Source organism: Zalophus californianus, chromosome 2 (assembly GCF_009762305.2).
Source record: "Zalophus californianus isolate mZalCal1 chromosome 2, mZalCal1.pri.v2, whole genome shotgun sequence".
Taxonomy (NCBI): Eukaryota; Metazoa; Chordata; class Mammalia; order Carnivora; family Otariidae; genus Zalophus; species Zalophus californianus.
The window spans coordinates 28,923,088-28,935,155 of record NC_045596.1 but is presented as its reverse complement, the minus strand read 5'-3'; the positions used below and the strand labels follow the sequence as shown (position 1 = coordinate 28,935,155).

General features: G+C 33.6%; 1 pseudogene; it reads left to right on the top strand.

Annotated features, from left to right (window-relative positions):
• Nucleotides 1–11,106: 11,106 nt before the first annotated feature.
• LOC113924533 lies at nt 11,107–11,842 on the top strand (annotated as a pseudogene).
• The last annotated feature ends 226 nt before the right edge of the window (nt 11,843–12,068 follow it).

Genomic DNA, 12,068 nt, shown 5'->3' with positions numbered 1-12,068 from the left:
AAAAAATGCTTTCTTATTACTTTTCCAACTCTTCTATATTACATCTTCTCTCCTAATACACAATTGAGCAGTTCTCTGACTTTTACCATGAGACATGACCTAATTTCCACTTTTTGTGACATTCTCATTTATTTTCTTCTCTGTGGTACTGCGAATGTAGTCAATTTTATATCTCCCTAGTGCATCTATGCTTTTCATTCAGTTATCAAAAAACTTTTTTTTTAACATCAGTGGTTTTTAATTTAAAGAGTATAAATTGTCTTTCACACATTGTCTTTTACATTTCCTCCTTATTGAGCTAAGCTTTTGGATATCTATTTTGCTCATATGAATTTTAATTATAGTATTATATTTTTCAGAAACTTCTTTTTAAATATAATATTTCCAAGTTTCCATTCATTCTTACTTATTCAACTATTTGTTCTGACTTGCCTCAAGGATATTTTTTCTCTGTTTTCTGTAATCTAACAAAGGCATGAAAGTTGAAATGTAGGAGCTGACATTGAAATCAAGCAATGAAAATTAGGGTTGATAACAGATATAAGTTCAAAAAGAGATAGTTGCTATCAGAAATTAGGCAAAAACCAGGAATTAAAATCAGCCTATATTCCTTGAGTACTTTTAAAATATATAGGCCATAGGAATTAGGATAAAACTATTCAGAAACACTGACTTTTGAAATCAATTTGTTCTCTAGTAATAGAAAATGCTAAGTAATGATCAGAATTGATTAGTAAGATCAAGTTTGAAAGTGAATATGAATATGTGATTATCCAAGAATCTACATGCTGGTCTGTGGTATCATATGTGTCTGCTTTTCTCATTAGAACAAAAGTTCTTTTGCATGCAGAGCTTGTGTCATTTATTAACCTGTCACCTCTGCCAAGAAGCAATCACAAGGATTTGAAGCAATTATTATTATTTTTTTAAGATTTTATTTATTTATTTGACCTGAGCCGAAGGCAGACGCTTAACCGACTGAGCCACCCAGGCGCCCCAGATTTGAAGCAATTATTGTTTAATAACTCACAAATAAATACATAACTTTAAATAGTAGCTAAAATACTTCAAATGCCACAAAAAGAGCACAGCCAAGGTTAGAACATTTAAAAAAAAAACAAATAGAATCCAAAATGATGCCTTTCATAGTCAAAGGAGTTACTAATGCTTCAAAGTTTCTATGTTAATTTTCATCAAACTTTCAGTATGTTCCCATACACTTCTTTGATTTTATGGCAATACATCTATTTTCTCTCATGCTTTATGCTTCCAAATGAAGATGAAAAATCAATTACTTCTGAATTGAAAATACTGAATCCAGTTGAAATGTGATTCTCATATTAATGTAACCTTTAATGTAATTCTAAGAGGGGATCAAATTTAACATGTATGTATTTTATGGAAAATTAAGATGAGTCATGCTAACACTGAGTTATTGCTGTGATGTTTCATCTTAAGCACATTAAGCAGGAAATTCTCACCATAAGCCTGCCACTGTATATCTGTATTAATAAAACTTGTTGCTATTCTTTAAAACATGGATATATCCTAACACTATTAAAGATTAACATGGGTGGCAGTGACTAAAAGTGTTAGAACACTTCAGAGAAGAAAGAGATAAGAGTCATTTGGACAAGACTTTCTTAAAGGGATAAAATGAGCTAGCCACAAAAATATTTGAATACAAAATTCCCACGGCAGGATCTTAATGGTTGCTAATACAGCTCTTTTACTTATTTACATTTTCTCATAAATATCATAAAGAATGCTCCTTCTGAAAACAATTATAAAACTAATTTCTTAAAATATCATTCTTGAAGAGTTTTTCTAGATATAATGTTACATTTTTTTTGTAAGGTTCCAGAACTATTACCTTGTGAGCGAAAGTTCAATTATCTAGAAATATCTATGTGTAAATTTTAAAAGTTCCCATTCATTAAATTCTTCATTTATTCTTTTAACTACTAGCTTTTGGCCCTCTATTTTGTGTCAGGCAGTGTTCTAGGAACCAAGGATAAAAGGGATATATTTTCCGATAAATCCTGGAGTCTATGAAAAAATAGAGCATATGCAAAATAAGTAAGTAAAATACAGACAGTTTCTTAACCTTGGTATTTTGATATTGGGGCAGATAATTCTTTGTTGTGGGGGTCTATCCTGTGTGCTCTAGGATTTTTTAGCAGCAACATCCCTGGTTTTACATGCTAGATGCCAGCATGTCTCCTTCCCTTGTCATGGAAAACAAAAATGTTGCCAGATATTATCCAATGTCCCCTAAGGAACAGAATAGCTTCTGCCTGAAAACCACACATATAGAGTATATTAGAAGCAAAGTGCTTTGGAGAACAATAAAACTGCACAGATGGTTTTCCTTGACATAGTTATTAGGAATCACAGTCTTTCTGGGGCGCCTGGGTGGCTCAGTTGGTTAAGCTTCTGCCTTTGACTCTGGTCGTGATCCCAGGGTCCCTGGGATCGAGCCCTGCATTGGTCTCCCTGCTCAGCAGGGAGTCTGCTTCTCCCTCTCCCACTCCCCATGCTTGTACATGCTCTCTCTCTCTCTATGTCAAATAAATAAATAAAATCTTAAAAAAAAAAAGGAATCACAGTCTTCTTCTATTTGTGGCTCAACTCAGAGCTCACCTTCCACTTGAGAATCTAGAAGAAAAGCTGTTGGAAAACAGCTCCTAACTGAACAGCTGTTTCCAAAGAACTCCATGGAATGCAAGGATTAATTTTTTATGGTAAGTTAGTTGTCCCTCCCTTAACTGACAAGGGCAGGAACAGGTGGGAAGACTAATGTAATATCCAGAAAATATGTTAGAAGTTTTTAATGTTGGGTTATTCCATTGTCTCCCAGTTTTGCATTTCTCATATTCTGCAACACTTTCTATTAGGCTTCCTTCTTTTATTATTTTTTTCTCTCTTTCATTTACTAATAATGTCTAAAACAATGACATAGTCTGAATAATTTGTCTAGTTATCTATACTGATTAATCTTCTTTCTCTCTTGAGGCCTCTCAGAAATAAGAAATAGATTCATAAGGCATAGGGCCATGTTGAATGATAGAATACATGCTGAGACTAAAGTACACAAACATCAAATTCAAAGCCCTTTTCCATTAAACACATTGCTTCTTGAAATTAATTGGCTTTAAATCATCATCTCTGTAAGACAGAAGTCTTACTAAGATATCAATGTGTTTCACAGCTGAGCAAAAATGTAAAAATAAATAAATAAACAAAGCATACATATTTAAATACATACATATATTCATGAAAATTAAAATATAGGAAGGAATCTTCTATTGATAATTACAGCTTTTGCTTTTATTGTTTCTTTCCTAAAATAGGTAATATTTTGTTATCACTGTGGAAACATTTAAACAATTCTTTCTTTCATACTACATTGCAATCACCTGAATATGAAACGTCTAATGCAATATTGACTGATAACCACCATGATAGCATGGATTAAAATCCCTATCCCAACTAATAAGGATAGGTAAGTAATAAATTGGTTATTTTTTTTAATTGGTTATTTTCTAATAGATTTTCCTCACTCTGCTCTTCACAAATATGTCAAATTTTTATGTTTTATTAAGTCCACGAAGGTGTTTAAGTCCATAGTTATTAAGCAATTCAGAATAGTTTCCATCTAGGTACAATATTAAAAAAACTACCTACCTTCAAAAGTACATTTTAAGAAACAATAAATGAGAGAGGCCTATTGCACTCAATTCTCTAAAATTAATACTAAATCTATATAAGCAGGGAGGATGTATATGTGGACTTTTTACTATTCTAGTTATTCTCTGTCATCACAACCTACTCAACACACACAAAATGAAAATGAACTATTATTTAGTTGCACAACAGTGTGGGAATATGTCCCTCTCAAAGTGGTATAAGAAACAGACCTGAAAAATTGTTATTTGATCCACTAATAAGAAATATTATTGAGGCTGGTGTTAATTATACTATAGAGATTGAGTTTTATGGTACTCACTGGTAAAAAATGTCTGATAGAAAGTCTCTAAAATAACTGTCCCATTGATATTATAAGGTTAAGATATTTTCAATTAACCTGAATGATTTTCACTGATGGATTTCATGGAATGACAAAAACAAAATTTGTGTCCTAAACATCACCCATACATAGATTTGTATTGTTTTGTATTATCTTCATTGCTAATGACATGATATGGCTCTACCCTAATATTATTCATCCTTGTTATTTCAATTTATGTTATGTTATATTCTATGTGTCTCTATATTCAGCCCTACATCTTTTTGAACCAACAATATATATAAATAATATAAATAAACTGTTCTAAAAACCTAAGACATAAACATGTATAATTTTATATAGATAAACTTTTTTTCCTCCACACATAAGGTTTAACTAAATTATTCATCTATCACTTGAAATTTAAACTGTTTTATATAAAAAATCATTGACTAAACAATACCAACAAAAGCAATAAAAACAATAAGTATTCTCTAAATTTCTACAGAATCATATGTCCCAACTTGGCAACTCACTACCAGCTCAACAGGACTCACAAATCTTCGCTATGGCCACAATCCTTCTTCACATTGCTCCAGTATGGGGTTCAATTTTCACCTTGTTTAGATTCCACCCTGTGTGAGGCTGCCTGATACCTCCTTTTAAAATGACTCTTTAAAAAATTTACCATAAAAGCAAAGCATATTTGAACAAAAAAATCTAAAAAAAATATATAGATAAACGCAAAGAACTTCTTATATGTGTGTATTAACATTTCCAAACTCTTCTACAAACATCTCTGCTATGACTAGGTAGAAATACATATATTTCATAGAAATTATAAAATCATTGCAGCCATATTTTGTAATTCTCTCCTTTCATTCACTATCCTTTTTTCAACCTCATTAAGCACCCTCCCTCATATCTTTTTAATGACCACAAATCAATCTACCTAATGGACTTACCATAATACGTTTAGGAACTTTCATTATTAGGTGAGTTAAATGATTCAGCAATACAAGCAATGTTTTCACTACACTGAACAGTTTAAATTGCAAGCAGATGAATTCCAAAGAATAAGTCCTTTGAAGTAGAATTGCTGAGGCAAAAATCAAGCCAAATACCAAAATTTTGACTTAAAATGTTAAATTGTTTCAAAAGCTGCAAAAAATTTTTACTACATTTGCACCAGATTGTTCTTGTTACACTGACATATTTATCATATTGCCACCAGCTTAAGAATAATTACTGATTATATGAAGTCAAACCTAGACTCTTTAGCTTGCCATTCGAAAACATTTTGTACAGACTCATTTTGTACTGATTTCTCATTTTAAACTAAATGTTTAAAACAGGAAAGCTAATTTTTATGGATAGCTTCCTTTTGTTTGTGTTCTGCCCATCATTCACTTTGTCACTTCCCCTTGTACCTCACAAATACTACCAAATAAAATTATGTATTCACTTGGAGCTTCATGTTGAATATAACACACAATCAATTTTAAATGAAAAATATATCAGGTCTTATAAAAGAAAGGGGTATGACCTCCAATTTATAAAATAGACCTAGAAAACCTATGCTATTAATAATTACTATAGGAATTATAATACAAGTTGTATTTAGTGGTGCTTAGTATATGGTAGGCACTGTGCAAAGTGGTTAGTAAAGACCAACTCAAAACTTCTCTAGGTAAAGCATCCATTGATTGACTGATTGATTGATATCTATTTATTTATTCAATGATGTTTATTCAGCACTTATATGCAAGGCTATGATTTAGGTCTGGACTGCAGTATTGAATGAAACAAAGTACCTCTCACTTAGATTTTGTATCCTGGAGAAGATAATCTAGTTTATTATCCACACACTCTAGGCAAAGAAACAGAGGTTTAGGATGGTTTGATAACATTTAATGCTGAAGGTCTATTGCACTCTTTATCCATTTATTTGAAACGTTGCCCTCACTCATCTATTTTCAGCTGGTGCTCCAGGAGTTTGAACACGTGAATATCACTTTCATTCACATATCCACTTCAGAATTATTATGTTACAAAACTATTCTTACCTCTTTCTCTTTTTGAAGAATAGTAACTTATCAAAATGATGGGAACATAACTGGCTAGTTGATGTACCTATAACTATCTGTCTTCCTGCCATCTGTCTGTATGCATCCACCTACAAATATACCCCAATAGCCCTTCCTGTGTGTGTATAACATAGATGTGAACCATTTCATATAGCCATTCGATATATACCGTATGCATGCACATTTATTTTCCATGTATATGAGAATCGGTTTCACCTCAGTATTACTTTAAAGGGATGTGAATAGAGGATTTTAGTATTCAAGCTATGAGTGATTTTTTTTCTGAGTGCAAAAGAATTTGCACACTTGAGATAAACCACTTATCATTTGACTCAAGACTGCTGAAGGCTCTTCTCCCCCTCATTTTTATGCTCATTATCTTTTTTTCTTTCTTTAAAAAACAACCCAAGCCCTAAACTTCATATGGTAAAAATGAAAACACTCAAATAAAAAATGCAATGTTTATTTTTGAGAAATAATTGATGTTGCTTTTAAAATACCATCTCTCATTTCAATTATCTCTATTAATCATTTATGTTGACTACCTTACAATTAAAATTTTGAACTACATTTCTACAAAGGAAATAAAAATTTTGTTTAAACATTTTTTTTACAGTATATTTAAAATCAGGGAGCATCAGCTAGACTAATAGCATCACTAGAATCACAGGGCAGGAACAGTGTCTACAGACTCTTTTTTGACTACACGGTTTCTAGCACAGCATTTGACTACATGAAACATTTTAAGGTTACTTTCCAGGAATTCAGGTCTTCTTTTGTATTTTGCCTTTGTGGTTATCTGTATGCTTATCTAATATAAGAAACTGGAAACCGGGGCACCTGGGCGGATCAGTCGATTAAGTGTCTGCCCTTCAGCTCAGGTCATGATACCAAGGTCCTGGGATGGAGCCCCGAATCAGGCTCCCTGCTCAGCAAGGAGCCTGCTTCTCCCTGTCCTTCTGCCATTCCCCCTGCTTGTACTCTCTCTCTCTCTCTCACTCTTTCTCTCTCTCTAAAAACAAACAAACAAAAAAAGAACTGGAAACCAGAATAAATAGTGAAAAACTAGGTTCAAATGACTAGTTTGTCGCTTATACTAGACCAAAAATAAACATTTGGAAGGTGATTTAAGAAATAATTAGCTCCAGACAATAAGGAAAGGAAAACCAAAGAAACTTTCCTTTTAACACTAATGTAAGAAAATGATATAAATGTTAGTTACTTGGGCAGTTCCTTTAAATCCAATAGATCTTATTGAAATAAGATCATAGAGAAAAATACTATAATTAGAAAGGACATCTGTATGCAGTGTTGTCATTCAATGCAACTCGTTTCTGTGCAGAATTATTTCTTAAGCCCAAAATCTATTTAAATTAATTCAGAAATACTTTGGAAATAGATTTATTTTCAAAAATGCTATAAAATGTGAAAATATATTCTGCTTTGATAAGAGATTTTATTAAAAGCTAGAGAAAAAAAACATGCCAAATAATTTAGGTTAGCAAATATTTTTTCATAGTCCTAGCCTAATAAAACACATTTACTTTATTATTCCTACAAACATGCCACTTTGATCTGCAAAAGAGTTTTGTAACTATATTCATAGTCACACAATAGCTAAAAGTATCTAATTTGCCAAAGATCTACCAAGCATTAAATTTTAATACTGAATCAAAGTGTCATTATGTAAGATACGTGTATAATTAGAAGAAAATATTGTATTTGGAAGGAAGTTGATTAATGATGTAATAACTAGAATGTGTCCTTGTATCTGGTCATCTTGGCTATCCACCATTTTTGTAAACAACTATTCAATAAATAAATCTGTTAAGTTGTAGGAAAAAAATCAAAAGACAGATTTATACCAACCCATTTCAATAGTTTCTTATATATAAAATACAGGGTATAGTTCATGTGAGAGATATAACTTGAGCCTATATTAAAATACATAGAAAACAAATGATATTGGTATTATTTAGTGTAAAAACAGTATCAAACATCCATCTTTGGTGAGATAATTAATTTATATGCTATTTGTAAGATAATTACTTATTGTAAACAAAAAAGATAAAATATTATTTTAACATTATAAAATGGAGAAAAGCATAAAATAAATTATATTTATTCATAATTTCTTCACCCAGAAATTTATAAAAATAATGTAAGTTTTGGGCTTTATCTTTCTAATTTTCTATTTCCATAATATAGGTGTACATATAGGGTATATTTCATAAACTTAACTTAAATTTTGTTATATGTCATATATACAAGATCATCTATATTGTTAAAATTTTCCATTTTTTCCTATGGTGTTTTAAAAAGATATGAAAGGATCCATACCAAAAAAAAAAAATCCCTTTTGTTCTGGCCAATAATCCATTCCTCTCTGTCCAACCCAAAAATTTTTTTAAGATTTTATTTATTTATTTGACAGAGAGAGATAAGCGACAGCAGGAACACAAGCAGGGGGAGTGGGAAAGGGAGAAGCAGACTCCCTGCTGAGCAGGGAGCCAGATGAGGGGCTTGATCCCAGGACCCTGGGATCATGACCTGAGCCAGAGGCAGACACTTAACTGACTGAACCACTCAGGTGCCCCACCTCCCCCGTGCAACCCAACATTTAGCAGAATCCTTAATTTAATGATACATCTAATATTGTTACTGTATTTGCCACACATGTAAATTATAAAAATATACTGTATTGTCTTCTCAAAATTTCCCTTAATGCTATCATCTGAATGTATCTTTGTGTACATTGCCCTTTTACTAAGTTCATTTTTTAAGTATCAGTCCAAGTTTATATACATTTAGTCATTAATTTTTACTGTTACATAGTACAAATACACACATACACACACAACCTATTTCCATTGTTCTACCAGTGTAAAGGCAAGAGGTTCCAGTTCTCCTTATACCCATGGCCATAACAAAATTTTGCATGTTTCCTTGTGCAACTGTGAAGGTTTTCTTCATATTTCATGTCCACCATAGATTATGTGTGTCTTTCATTGTGTTAATTATTGCTGAAGACCTTTTCCAAGTGTTCTATTTACATCTCACCAGCAAAAATGCAAGTATGCCATTTTCCATTTCCTCCTATTATGTCCATAGCATACACTACAAATAATGCTTAAAAGTGTTTTGTATAATTTTGTTAAACCTGAAAATGTTTTTCATTTTCTCTGAATTTGTATCCTCTAGGTTATTCGTAGGGCAAAAAGTCATTTAACATTTTTGTTGGCCATTTGAGTCACCCTCTTTGGAAATTGACTGCCCATCATTTCTCCCACTTTTTTCTGTTGAATTATCTTTTGTTAACAGATTTTAGACATTGTTTAAATATTATTGATGCCAGAATCTTTCAAATAATTTCTTTCATTTTGTTTTCTCAACTTTCTTTAAGTATCTTTGGTCATATGAAATGTTAATATTAGCAATTTTATCAAGCTCCAGTTTATTTTTTGAATCGTCTTATTGAAGGATTTTTTTTGCATAACAAAAATATTTCTGTATTTTTTGACAATGTTAAAGTTGTATTTCATTTTTCTCTTTAATATATTAGAAAATATTGGTGTGAAGTATGAGGTCAAGAACTAATTTCATACTTTTCGTCCTGCATGTGATGAATTAATTATTTTTAAAAGAATTTATCATATAGTCAAGGTTTTCCTGATTTATAAAGCAAACTCTTGTCACAGATATATATGGTCTTTTTCTGCCAATTTGTCTATATGTATGCCAATTCCATACTGTTTTAATTAGTATTGCTGTATTTTCCAGGATTTGATCAGGACAACAGAAACCATGCCAGACAGTTCAATGCAGTGAATTTAATTGCAAATTATCTGTAAAGTTCACAGAACTAAAAGAGCAAAAAGGACATGGTGAGACAATGCAAAGTTTAGCAACAGCCAAAAGGCATTACCATCTGTAGGGCTGGAGAGAGCCATGGGAGAGCTGGTGTTTGTGAGATCTTATGGTTATGACGGCAAGGGAGTGTTTGATCTGGGTAGGGGCAGAAACTTGGAGGAGATGCAACCACAGCCAGAGATGCTGCAGTGAAGAAGAGAGAAAGGAGCAGAAATACTCCATTTTTCCCCAACTTTCACTCTTATTCTTCAGAATACCATCCATTAGCCTAAGGCCAGTAGGTATGGTGGCCTGGGAAATGTGGTTTTATTTATCAGTGTAGATAAATAATGGACAAATTAAGTGTATAATAAATCCCAATATTAGGTAAAGTTTTGCCAGCATCCATTCTTTTTTTTTAAAGATTTTATTTATTTATTCATGAAAGAGGGGGCGAGAGAGAGAGAGAGAAGCAGAGGGAGAAGCAGGCTTCCCGTGGAGCAGGGAGCCCGATGCAGGACTCGATCCCAGGATACCGGGATCATGACCTGAGCCAAAGGCAGACGCTTAACCATCTGAGCCACCCAGGCACCCGCCAGCACCCATTTTAATCTTACATAAATTGCCTTTGCTTTTTAATTTATCTTGATTTCTTTATGTGAAATATCGAAGTCAATGGTCAAATTCACTAGATAAATGGGAAAAAAAGAAAAGGAAAAGATGAGTTCGTATTACAATTAATTAATATATAAGCTTCTTTGGGAAATTCTTGGCATATTTATATGGAGGTGGTATGGTGTGCTAATTAAGATCATGAGGACTAGTGAACATATCTGCAATTCTACTCCTTACTAGCTGTGTGAACAACAGATCTCTGCATCAGCTTTCTCATTTGTAAGAGGAGTATAATACAGTATGTAAAGTAAATTTGTGATTTTTTAAATCAAGACATAGAAAGCACTTAGAACAAGACCTGGTGCATAGCAGGCACTCAGTAACGTTGTCATTGTTTGTTTGTGTCATTACTGTTATCATTAAGGATTTTGTTGTTGTTTTTTTTTTTGTTAGTTTTCCCATCAATCATTATATTATTTCACTTCCTCAATTCTTTTGTAATTAAATAACATTCAGCCTTTTCTTTCCGGGGCGCGGGGCAGCAAAATGGCAGTGCAAATTTCCAAGAAGAGGAAGTTTGTCGCTGATGACATCTTCAAAGCTGAACTGAATGAGTTTCCTCACTTGGGACCTGGCTGAAGATGGCTACTCCGGAGTTGAGGTCCGAGTTACACCAACCAGGACAGAAATCATTGTCTTGGACACCAGGACGCAGAATGTTCTTGGTGAGAAGGGCGGGCGGGATCCGGGAATTGACTGCTGTGGTTCAGAAGAGGTTTTGTTTCCCTGAGGGCAGTGTAGAGCTTTATGCCGAAAAGGTGGCCACAAGAGGTCTGTGTGTTATTGCCCAGGCAGAATCTCTGCATTACAAACTCCTAGGAGGCCTTGCTGTGCGAAGGGCCTGCTATGGTGTGCTGCAGTTCATCATGGAGAGTGGGGCCAAAGGCTGTGAGGTCGTGGTATATGGGAAACTCCGGGGACAGAGGGCTAAATCCATGAAGTTTGTGGATGGCCTGATGGATTCACAGTGGGGACCCTGTTAACTACTACATTGACACTGCTGCGCGCCATGTTCTGCTCAGACAGGGTGTGCTGGGCATCAAAGTGAAGATCATGCTTCCCTGGGACCCAAGTAGTAAGATTGGCTCTAAGAAGCCCCTGCCGGATCATGTGAGCATCGTGGAACCCAAAGATGAGATACTGCCCACCACCCCCCTCTCGGAAACAGAAGGGTGGGAAGCCAGAGACACCTGCTATGCCGCAACCAGTACCCACAACATAACAGGGTCTTTTTGGCACCTGGATCTGGAGACTGGATTTTAATCTGTAAAGACCTTTAATAAAATCTTTTGAGAAAGAAAAAAATAAATAAATAACATTTGCAGTTTTCTCTGTAGAAGTCTTGTATATCTTCTAAAATTTTTTTATCCTAACTTTATTGCCTTCTGGTTAAATACCATAGTATTCACTCCCAATTCACTAAGTCTCTGTTGAATACTGTCCAACCT